Genomic DNA, 13,254 nt, shown 5'->3' on the forward strand with positions numbered 1-13,254 from the left:
ACACATTCAACAGACTATCCAACCTTTTTTAACTCACTCTACTCATCTACACTCCTTCAGGCCCCTCACACCCACGCACTCAACGGCAAGGAACAAAAGATCTCCGCTAAAGAGCCCCTTCACGGGTGCCCGTCGGGCATTGCACCGCCGGCCCGACGAGGAGCAGGCCCAGATGATGAAGCATGAGACCTAGCTTGCTGGGTGTGTGAGGGCATTAGTTCCAAATATGGGAACTCCCCTTCCCTACCTATAGGTTCTTTGAGTCCAATCAATATCGACGGATTTGAGAATTGACCTCACTAACAAACCATCCCCTTAAGGAACTGCATACCCTTTCTAAATATAGTCTATCCGGGGCATGTATGCTGGACCTCTTGTAAAAGCCCTTCTGTCCTCCCCCTTTTGTTAATAAAGTGAGCAAGGGACCCACGTCTGGGCATACCCTGCCAACTTAGGGCGAACAAAGCGATACAAAAGGTGATGATGGACGGAGCGCTTGAGCAAATCAAACATTCACCCCCAGTCACCTGATCTGGGTTTAATCCATCATCATTCTTTAGCTCACTCCACCACCCCAGTTCAGACATGGCCATACGCAAATCCGTCTGACCCTGTGCCTCATGGGAACAGTCCAGCCCGAACTGCCAAGCCATGTCTTCCCTGGACCGGTAACAAGCATCCTGTGACCTGTTTCGGGTTCATAACCCTCATCAGCCAGGCTATCTTGAATCCAGTGGCAAAGTGAGCAAGAGACCCACGTCTGGGCATACCCTGCCAACTTAGGGCAAACAAAGCGATACAAAAGGTGATGATGGACAGAGCGCTTGAGCAAATCAAACATTCACCCCCAGTCACCTGATCTGGGTTTAATCCATCATCATTCTTTAGCTCACTCCACCACCCCAGTTCAGACATGGCCATACGCAAATCCGTCTGACCCTGTGCCTCATGGGAACAGTCCAGCCCGAACTGCCAAGCCATGTCTTCCATGGACCGGTAACAAGCATCCTGTGACCGGTTTCGGGTTCATAACCCTCATCAGCCGGGCTATCTTGAATCCAGTGGCAAAGTGAGCAAGGGACCCACGTCTGGGCATACCCTGCCAACTTAGGGCGAACAAAGCGATACAAAAGGGGATGATGGACGGAGCGCTTGAGCAAATCAAACACTCACCCCCAGTCAACTGATTTGCATATGGCCATGTATGAACTGGGGTGGTGGAGTGAGCTAAAGAATGATGATGGATTAAACCCAGATCAGTTGACTGGGGGTAAGTGTTTGATTTGCTCAAACGTTCCGTCCATCATCCCCTTTGATATCATTTCAAGTTGCCTGCAGTTGCATTTGGTGGATTTCAGTTCCGTTGTGAACCAGCTGGCTCTTCTGGCAGGTCCTTTGGATTTGGCTGGCTTGGTAGGGGCGATTGTGTTGGCACATTCTGTGATCCACCGGGAGATGTTCTTCGCAGCCTGTTCTGCGTTGGATGTTGTGTCTGGGAGGTGGGAGTTGAGAGCGTTGTTTCACTGGTCTTCATATATCTTTTTCCAGTTCCTACGTGTGGAGCTGGGGGGGGGGGCATGGTGCCAGTGTTGGTAGGTCCTGAGATGGTGAAGTGGATGCTGAGCGGTCGGTCCAGGTGACCTGTGAGATGTGGTTGTACTTGACTCTGGACGTGAAAATGGGGTTGAGCATGTGTCCTGCCATATGGGTAGGGTCAGTGGCAAGTTGCTAGAGGCCAATGTTGCTCATGCTTTCCAGTAGGTCGGTTGTGTTGGTGTCACTGGGGTCGTCGAGGTGGACGTTAAGACACCCTAGGAATAGGGTCACTTTTAGCGACGTCCTGGTGGCGATATCCCCTTCTCCTTATTTACAAAGCAGTGTTTAGCCACTTAACAAGGGTTAACGCCACCTTGTAAATAAGGATCCTTTCCAGACTTCACGTAGCATGAAAGGGGAGTGCAATGGGTGTTACAGTGGCCATTCTGCCACAACACCCTTTGCTTTTTGATGCAGCCCATAAATAAAAGGATGGGGCATCACCAAAAACTAAGGCTAGGTAAAACCTGGTTTTAGAATGGGGATACAAGGAGAAATTATTAATTTCCCCTCGTAGTTTGCTCTTTCTATGTGTGCTGTATTCTGCAGCACACATAGAAACAACAAATTGCCTTTAAAGATTGTTTATGTGCAGGAAGGTGTTCCTTCCTGCACATAAACAATCACCCCTGCAGCGCAAGCACCCTTGCAACATGGCGCAAGGATGACTGCTGTGGCGCTAGTCAGCTTTTTCAGCACCAGCGCAAGAGGAAACGAAGGGGTGTATCCTATTTTTGTGAATATGGTGCATCCCTGCTTTTAAAAAATGACGGAGCGTGGCATTACCAATTCTGAAGTAACACAGCTCTCCGACATTTTATTGTAAATATCCCCCTTTATGTGCTGTACCAGAAACAGACAGGTTGATAGGGAGAAAATGAGTGCATATCCAAAATATATCTACAGTTGTTCTTTAAGTGGCAATCCATGCTGTGTTTGAGGGGCTACTCACTGAGCTTGAATCTTTGGTCGCTTTGGCAGTTATTTCATGACATGTGGTTTTATTCCATTATCTTTATTGATAGCATATTTTATGATGTAATTACGGGTGCTGTCTGAGACATGAACGTGTAAAATTGGTCTAACTGGTCTGCTGTCAACAAATATGAGATCTCTGCAAACTGAGCATAGAAATCTACTGCTGAATGAATCTGCAACATTCGTACAGCGCTGCTGTCTAAAAACCTGTGATTTTGAGGACTATAACTTGCATTTTTCTATCCTGCGACAAGCAGGTACCCATAAGAGGTATTATGTGACAACTAGAGAAGGTACAATTGAAGGAAAATGCTTTGTACAGTTTGAAAAAATAATATGCATTGTTAAATATCCAGATTGTTTAACTACCACCAGTTCTTACATCTCTTTATCAGATTGTTAGGGGAATTTTGCTGAACAAATTGATTTATCGCATTTTCCCAAGGTTGTCTCAGGGATGATGAACAACTAACACTTCTCAGTGGAGCAAGGTGTGCCTTACATATTGTTAAGCTATTGAAATATTTAATTTAGTACCCCTTCAAAGTCTCTGTATGTTAAATCAATTTATGTGGACCCGTTTGTTTCATAATTTTCTCATGTTTGGAAAACGAGCCCAAATGCCAATAGCAGAATGTAGGAAATGGGGTTACTGGTTGAGGGGGTGAAAACCTACTCAAGCAGCAACCACAATTTATGTCAGAGTGAAGTCACAAGTAATCCCCAAATTAACCTGTATTCAACCCTCTGGTAGCTTGGCACAAAAGCAGCCAGGCATAACTTAGAGGCCTTGTGTAAGGTATTTATGCAGCTCTTCAAACAGTAATGAAGTGAATACACAACACAAGGAAAATCGCACACCAATAAACAAACAGAGTAAAATGGTATAAAGAATTTGACACCAAAACGACAAAAATCCAATCAGTTGAATCAGAGCTATGCAATTGTAAAATTTAAGTAAAAATAGTGCCTAAAAGCACAAAGCGCCAACTATTGTTATCTGGTTGCTCAGTACCAGGACAAAGTAACAAGTTCAGTCTGACCATGATGAAGCATGGGCCGGGTACAGTGACAAAGTTAGGCCCGCTGAACAAAGTACCTTAAATCCTGGTAGCCGAGCATTGTGAGATCCTACATCAAGTATGCATTGTGCAGCGGCGGTTCCTATTCAGAACTGTGTGTAGATGTGTCACACTGCATCAGTTCTACCCAAATGACCACTACTGGCCTGGCCGAGCACCTTCAGGCCCATTTCCAAGGGTCCAGAACTGGAGTGGCAACACTTGGAGAGACAAGACTCACAGCAGGCAGAGTCCAGGTGCTGGGTACAAGGTGTTTGGAGCCTGTCTGTCACCGAGACTTTGATGTAAATGTAAATGTAAATGTACAGATATTTATATAGCGCAAATCACCAACCGGTCTCTAAGCGTTTGCTTAGGGAACCCGTCCTGGTATTCCCCTGTGAGATAACCCAGCAGGGCATCCACAAGGTGAAAGCCAGGCATCCCACCGCGAGGGGCCATTGTGGAGATTAAGCAAGCTATTGCCCAGAGTCGCAGAGTGTGAACCCATGAATCGAGTATGCACTGGAGCGAGAATTATCGAGGCCAGCCAACTAGCCCTTGGAGTCACTCTGGTAGTCCTGGGTTCAAGATGCAGGTCCATTCCTTCTCACTCAGGCAGCAAGGTAGCAGGCAGCAGGGCAGCAGAGTAGCAGTCCTCTTTTCAGAGCAACACAGCAGTCCTTCTGAGTCTACCACCGGTTCAGAGGTGTACTGAAGAGTTGAGTCTGAGGGCCCAATATTTATACTTGGTCCCCGCTTTGAAGTAGGAGAAAGTTCTAGAGGTTTCCACCCCTCAAAGGTGTTTGGAATTTTGTGCCTCCCTGCCTGTGCCCCAGCTTGGTTGGGAGCACAAAGACTAATGTCAAACCATTTGTGAGTGTGCTCAGACAGAGGCTTTGTGATGTGCAAGTGTGGTAGGTTTAAAAAAATAAAGAGAGGGACCCACTTAGTTCGACCAAAGGAATAGGGTACTATTAACAAGTGAAAGAAAGATTTTTCCTTCAGTCCCTGTTATCTTATACTGGCAACTCCTCTACTCATTCCTACAACTCATCATTCTTACACTCCGACGCGTACATGTGACTATGAACAAGGCCCAGACAGTAAATCCATAATATGTCAGGAGTAGAAATTAGTGCAATTGTTTATTTAAAAATGTATACTCTCCAGGTATGTTTGTTATTCTAGTACAATAAAAAGCAAGAAGCAATAATTACACGATACAAACTTGCCGGAACAATTAATACAACTAGATACAATAAAACATTTCATGCACAATTATACCCATTACATATTCATAACGCCAATTTCTCAACTGTTAAAAGAGAGATAGAAAAGACAATACACTTTGATTACTGATCCAGCCATCAATACGAATTGTGCAGGTGGCGCATCAACAATTCTCTTTATACCATCTTTCTCAAGACAAACATATTGCTCTCTTTGTTATTAAAAAACATATACATGTGTGTTCCAGGGTACAATCCTATTGATTCGTCCCAAGTGTTATTTTAATTTATGCCGTAAGTTTAACTTAATCACTGGCATTCATTGATGGCTAAAAGACTCCCAAATTTGGTATCTGCAAATCAGTATGTGTATTTATAGTGATCAATCTTCTAAACCATTTTCAAGAATAAGACTTGGATTTGTTACCAAACAAGATGACCAACTAATGGGACTGATTCTCTTATTGTCTTCATTTAGAATTACATGTGGCTTGGATATAGCTGGAAATTTACACTAGTGGGGAACTCAACCTCCGCATTGTTTTGGGTGTGCCATATAAGTCTTATTCTTGAAAATAGCTATATGTGTATGTCTTGTACATACGGACGATGTCTTTAGGTAGTAGACACCAGTATTAGCTTTGAGCACCCCTTTGAAATTGTTGATCCTTTTACACTATTAGGCCTTGACTGTATTCAGTTTATTTACGATTAGTATGTGTTTGGTGTGCTGTTATTTCCTCTTTGAGGAACACTACTACCTAATTTATTTCTGAATCTTCTAAACCATCACTGTGTGCCTGATAAGTACTCCGTACCGAACACCTTTACCAGTATCTTAAAGAATCGCTGTAATGAGACACTGGTAGTGTCCTTCTCGCTCTCAACAATGTAGAGCTTACATAAGTCGACTAATTATGTGGCTGCCCTTCATAAATTGGGACTGTTTTCGGCTTTGCGGTGTGACGTGCGGAGCTCTCTTCATTTACAGCTCGAGAAGTGTGGTAGGTGACAGGTCTTACCCCCATGCGGAGTTCCACAGGGTTCCTCTCTGAGCCCTATGCTCTTTAATGTATATGTTTCTGAACTAGCATTAGTAATAAGATCCTTTGAGATGGCACTAACATCATACGTGGATGATACCCTAATTGTGGTATCCATCAGTAAAAAAACTCAACCACCAGTAAAAAGATTTAGGGACTGTATGACAGCAGTCAGCTCATGGATGAGTTTGCATAGCCTTAAACTAAATTCCGAGAAAACTGAGGTGATTCTGTTCGGCAACTATTCCCCCTCCTGGTCTCAGATCTGGTGGCCAGATGACCTGGTAACAGCACCTATACCAGTCCCCAAAGCAAAAAATCTGGGTGTTATGATAGATCAAAGACTGGACTTTGAAGCCCAAGTCAAGACAGTTTCAACGTCAAGCTTCTTCATTCTTAAACCAATCAAGAAAATCCTACCTCTGATTCCAACAGAAAGCAGGAAAACTGTAGTTACTTTGTTAGTCCTTTCTAAACTGGATAATTGTAACGGTTATATCTTGGTATACCCCTAAAGCAATTACAAAAGCTCCAGATGATCCAAAATGCGGCTGCAAGACTCCTCCTGGGGATTCCCAAATTTCACTCCATGGGAAAACACCTCCAGAGTCTGCATTGGCTGCCAATCAAAAGTCGAATCAAGTTTAAAACCCTGTGTATCACATACAAAGCACTTCACGGGACCGGTCCCCAGTTTTTGAAACGGTTACTCTACTGGTACTCTCCAAAAAGATGCCTTAGATCACAAGGGGCAAAAGTGATACTTTCTCAGAGATTTTTTAAATCAAACTGGGGTGGTAGGAGCTTTGTGGTGGGAGCTACAAGGCTCTGGAACTCCCTCCCTCTCACCATCAGAAATATTCCCTCCCTGACACTGTTCAGGAAGGCCAATAAAACCTGGCTGTTCGTTAAATAGTGCTCCGGCTCGCTTCCAATCATTCTGCTAGCGTCAAGACACTGTTTTGTATTCGTGTGCTGTTTACATTTATAACATAGCATAACATATCAAGTCAGAGATGGCCATCTGCCAACAGAAATTCCCCCTTTGTCTCACTGTCTGGTAGCAATACATAAAGGCCAACTGCCAGCTATACCTAGTTATGTGAACCAGGATACAGGCTGCAGGCACCAAATGGTTGGGACAAGAAAATGTGACATTTCTACAAAATTGCATTTTCAGAATTGTGACTTATAATCCAACTTTGACTTTTAAGAGATTTTTAAATTAGACATTTTTTAGACACCAAACTCAACATTCCTACCTGCTCCCAATTGAAAGTGATCACTTATTAAATGTAATAAGTTGACCCAATGTTCTATTATGAGAGAGGCAGGACGTGCAGCAGTGACACACTACAAGGACATGTAAAAGTTAAAAGTACATTCTCCACTTTTATAAATACATTGCACCCTGCCCTATGGTCTATTTGGGGCCTACCCTAGGGGTGACTTATATGTATTTAAACAGAAGATTTATGCCTGTCAAAAGGTTTATTTTGCCAATTCGAATTTGCAGTTTAAACTGTACACACAGGCTGCAATGGCAGACCTGAGACATGTTTAAATGGCTACCTAAGTCAGTGGCACAATAAGTGCTGCAGGCCCACTATTAGAATTTGATTTACAGGCCCTAGGTACATGTAGTGCCACAATACTAGGGACTTACAAGTAAGTTAAATGTGCCAATTGGGTTAAGCCCATGTTACCATGTTTTAGGAAGGGAGCACATGAACTTTAGCACTGGTTAGCCGTGATAAAGTGTGCAGGGTTCTAAGGACAAAAGAAAGGAGCAAAAGGTTTAGGGGACGACCACCCTAAGGCTGACAGGTCTATACACATAGTGAATGCTACTCAAGTGCTAATAACACAATTAAACTACTGATGTCTCTGAAGTGACAATTCAGGTTTGAAATCTCTTTTTTTTTACTTGACACCCTGAAATCCAAATAACTTATCCATGTAGGCTGAAGACTGCATGGCAGCAACAGAGGCAATCAAAGGTACAGTGGGGCGCATGCTGCATGCCAAACCCTGAGTGAAATGTAATTACTTGGTCTCCGATGCATGAAAATATGAAAGCTTCACGCATGTGACACCTAGTTGTGACTATTTTTGGCTAACAGTGTTTGGATAGATAACACAAAAGATTTTTTCCTGATACCCTTTAGTCAAAGTAGAAACAGTGGCTGTTGCTTGCCGGGATTAAATAGACAGCCCTTCATCATATCACCCTTTTGCATTTTCGCTTCCCCTTTGAGTCTGCGATAAAAGGACTTTATAACCATTAGTTAGAAGATGCACTGAGATCACTTGATAGACACTGAACTGAGCCGTTATGGCAGTGTTGTACCATATTGTCAACAATGATTACAGAGCAACAACACAGGTTAGTTCTAAACATAGAATATCTGCACTAGAAGCATGCTCAAAAGAGGTGTGTTGGATGTCTATGTGGATGCTGCACAAAGCACAGAGCGTACGTCAGACTTCAAGAGCCAAGGGACTTATCATGAATGCATGTGCTTGTGCAAGACATGGCTCCGTTCCTGTTATTATGCTACCGCAGCCTCTAGAGCACATATTTTTCACTGGAAATGTTTTCAAAGTTAGAGTATGACCTGCAGGCTGCACAGTTTGGAAACAGGAGAGGCAATCATTGTTCCTAAAATGTAGTGCAATTTAGCCAGGCCAATTGCTTAAAAACAGACGCAAAGCTGTGCCCTGCATGAGTGCACAGATTCATGACACTCCCCCACATTCACAAACCTTTTTGCATGGGTAAGTATAACTTTCACCTTCAAATAAGCGTTTTTAGTAGTGCAAAGCCATTTTTACAATTCACAAAATTTGATCTTGCATTGGGAAATCGATTTACTCACACAGAGGTTTTCATTCAGGTAAATGTGCTGGGTAAGGGCAGTGAGTTTTCCAAAGTGAGAATGCCCTTGAAGCTTGTAAACAACCTCAAACATGCACAATTTTAGTTCTTCATTTGCCATTTTCTGACCTTTTATCAGCATGGAAATTTTGTGATTTACTCCTATCACAGGCAAGAATCAATCCCTTTCCTGTGTAGGAAGGGGAGGGGACACCCCCAAACCTAATGTGGGAGCAAGTATATGGGCAACACTATTCCCCTGTGGGGGAGTGAGAAAGAAAGAAGTCACTGTAGTGTCTTGTGTGTTGTAGATGACAGGACGCTTTTAGTTCCAGACGAACTTGTAGAACAGTGACGTAAGTGTGTGGGGATAAAATTCATGATGTAGAATGTTCAGTCAACTGTTACACGCTGAAGAATAAAGACGTGTAATACCAAGTGCGTGTGCGTTGTGATCATTTGCATATACCCAGGCTGGGGTGGATGCTACAACTGATGATGAGATAGGGTTACATGAACCCAGGATTCAAGATATCCTGGCTGATGAGGGTTATGAACCCGAAACCGGTCCCAGGATGCTTGATTCCGGTCCAGGGATGACATGGCTTGGCAGTTCGGGCTGGACTGTTCCCATGAGGCACAGGGTCAGACTGATTTGCATATGGGCATGTCTGAACTGGGGTGGTGGAGTGAGCTAAAGAATGATGATGGATTGAACCCAGGTCAGCTGACTGGGGGTGAGTGTTTGATTTGCTCAAACGCTCCGTCCATCATCCCCTTTGGTATTGCTTTGTTCGCCCTAAGTTGGCAGGGTATGCCCAGACGCGGGTCCCTTGCTCACTTTGCCACTGGATTCAAGATAGCCTGGCTGATGAGGGTTATGAACTCGAAACCGGTCCCAGGATGCTTGTTTCTGGTCCAGGGAAGACATGGCTTGGCATTTCGGGCTGGACTGTTCCCATGAGGCACAGGGTCAGACTGATTTGCAAATGGCCATGTCTGATATGGGGTGGTGGAGTGAGCTAAAGAATGATGATGGATTAAACCCAGATCAGTTGACTGGGGGTGAGTGTTTGATTTGCTCAAATGCTCCGTCCATCATACCCTTTGGTATCGCTTTGTTCTCCCTAAGTTGGCAGGGTATACCCAGACGTGGGTCCCTTGCTCACTTTGCCACTGGATTCAATATAGCCTGGCTGATGAGGGTTATGAACCCGAAACCGGTCCCAGGATGCTTGTTTCCGGTCCAGGGAAGACATGTCTTGGCAGTTCGGGCTGGACTGTTCCCATGAGGCACAGGGTCAGACTGATTTGCATATGGCCATGTCTGAACTGGGGTGGTGGAGTGAGCTAAAGAATGATGATGGAATAAACCCAGATCAGTTGACTGGGGGTGAGTGTTTGATTTGCTCAAACGCTCCGTCCATCATCCCCTTTGGTATTGCTTTGTTCGCCCTAAGTTGGCAGGGTATGCCCAGACGTGGGTCCCTTGCTCACTTTGCCACTGGATTCAAGATAGCCTGGCTGATGAGGGTTATGAACCCGAAACCGGTCCCAGGATGCTTGTTTCCGGTCCAGGGAAGACATGGCTTGGCAGTTCGGGCTGGACTGTTCCCATGAGGCACAGGGTCAGACTTGCATATGGCCATGTCTGAACTGGGGTGGTGGAGTGAGCTAAAGAATGATGATGGATTAAACCCTGATCAGTTGACTGGGGGTGAGTGTTTGATTTGCTCAAACGCTCCGTCCATCATCCCCTTTGGTATCGCATCCTGTGTTGTTATGCCCCAAGCTAACAAGGCGATTGAACAAGAATGACATCCAGGTCCACACATTGCCAATATGATCACACAGCTATATGGTGCTGAAGTCTTTTCTCATCTTGATCTGAACATAGGGTATCACCAACTCAAAATGGAGAAAATTGCAGGTACATTACTACCTTTTCGACTCATGTTGGTTTATTTAAATTAAAAGAGTACGTTTCAGAGTGTCATCAGCTGTATAGCTTATTCAGGATGTCATTTGTCGCATAATACATTCAATCACAAATGCTTTCAATTACAGTAATGACATACTGTTTTTTGGGGCCACACGAAAGGAACACGATAAAGCTCTTACATAAGTGTGTTGTATACATGCTGATACAGGTCTCAAGCTTTTTCATCCAGTTCTCCCTCAGAAGATATAACCATGCTGCGATCCTTCCTTGGTATGGGCAGTTACTGTTCAAGGTATATACGTGACTTTCCTGCTGTAAGTGCCCTATTGAGAGACATGACAATACAAAATGGTCCATTTCAATGGTCACTAGAATGAATCAAAGCTTCAAGAAAATCCAGCATGCGATTGAGAACGTTACTGAAATGGCATACTTTGATCCGAAATAGTAGATGGAGGTTGCCCCAAGAAGCATCGTGACTGATGTTAGCCAGAGTTTGTCATTGACAGAACTTGACTATTCACAACCTGAAAAAGAAAGCTTAGCTGTGGTGTGGTGTGGGAGTGTGAACATGTTCATGTGTTCCTGTATAGGAAGAATTTCACGGTTGTCACTGACCACCAGGCATTGTCCTCACCATTTTCAGCAATATTAAGGCCAAGATGCCCCCTCGCTTTAAGAGGTGGGGGTTGCAACTGCAGGAGCATGATTATACGACTTTGCATCATCCAGGAAAGGATCAAAATCCTGCTGACTACTTCTCACGTGTCCTAATACAGAGTCACGGCACCACTTCTAAAGTGGCTGATGCTTATGTTAACTTCATAGTGAAATCCAGTACACCTGCTGCCATATCAGTAGAGCAAATCATTGCTGCCACAATTACTGACCGAGATTTTGAAATCCTCAAAGACATTATTACCCATCAACCGTGGAGAAAGCATACTTTACATCTTCATGATGATCTAGAATACCAGAAATTACAAAATGTGCAGGAAGAACTTTCAGTTACTCCAGAAAGCATTATAACACAAGGCTTGATAATTGTCAAACCTAAGAGTGTGAGATAACAAGTCATTGAACTGGCAGATGAGGGACATTGTGAAATTGTTGCTACTAAACAAGCTCTACGGGACTGAGTGGGGTTTCATTGTCTTGATGAAAAAGTTGAAAAATAGTTAAAGGCCTGTCATTTGTGCAACTGTTTGTGATATAAAACAACCCTGCATCCATTGAACATGTTTGATCTTCAAAGCATGCATGGGAGAAGATTGCAATTGATTTATTTGGACCCCTAGACAATGGACATCACCTACTAGGCATGGTTGATGAATTCTCCCTTTTCCCTTTGTGGAAGATCTATTGTCAACTACTTATGACAGAGTCATTGAGAGATTAGAAAGTATTTTTGCAACCTGGGCTGTTCCTTCGATTTTGAAATCTGACAATGTCCTGCCTTTCATTAGTCAAGAATTAAAAGATTTTCTCCCTCATCTAAATGTCAAGCATCAGAAAAGCACACCTCTCTGGACACAGGCAAATTATGTTTTCGAAGGGATTTATGAGCACCCTCAATAACACTGTTCAGCGTGCTGCACTGAAAAAGCTTGAACTCAAAACAGTTCTTCATTCTGCACTTCGTGCATACAGGTCAACTCCCCATTCTACCACTGATGAAAGCCCTGCCACCTTAATGTATGGGAGAGCCATAGGAACCAAATTACTATAATGGACCACTGAAAGAACTATTGACATTGATAAACTTTGTACTACTGATTTGTCTCACAAACACAAAATGAAGACCAATGCGGATAGACAGTGTTGTGCTCAGAGCACTGTGTTCAAAAGAGGATTCCAAGTCATTGTCAGGCAGAAATGAAAATGCAAGTCTGAGGCTCCTTTTGATGCTAACCCACTGAGTGGTAGTAAAGAAAACATGGTCACTACTCACCATCCTGGAAAGTCCATTACTGCATATTCTTCGCATTCAAGCACCTGCCTCGACCTTCACCAACTGTCAATGTCAGAAGAGAGACTTGTCCATCTGAGGATCCGGACAACCCAACTACTGTATCAGTGTTTCTGTCGCCAGTGCCAGCCATGGACATTTCCCCTGTATCTCGACAGCATCACATGATAAGATCTGGGCAATTGATTTGAGCACCAAAACGGCTTATTGAAGAGTTCTGACGTATAAATGTATTATTTGTACTTTTTATTTAACAAAGGGAGAGATGTAGTGTCTTGTGAATAGTAGATGACGGGATCCTTTTGGTTCCTGACGAACTCCGTATAAAAGGGACATAGGTGTGAGGGTGTGGCAATGGAATTAATGATGTAGAATGTTCAGTTAACAGTTACAAGCGGAGGAAAAAAGACGTGTAATACCAACCTCCATGTCTGGTGTGATAATTTGCATGTACTCGGGCTGGCGAAGACGCTACAGTTAGCAAGTGCATTTTTTGTGTGAAAATGATATTATCAACTTGTGAAAATACATACGTGTACATTTTGACAAAGCAGA

This window comes from Triturus cristatus, chromosome 5_1 (genome assembly GCF_964204655.1).
Source record: "Triturus cristatus chromosome 5_1, aTriCri1.1, whole genome shotgun sequence".
Classification (NCBI taxonomy): domain Eukaryota; kingdom Metazoa; phylum Chordata; class Amphibia; order Caudata; family Salamandridae; genus Triturus; species Triturus cristatus.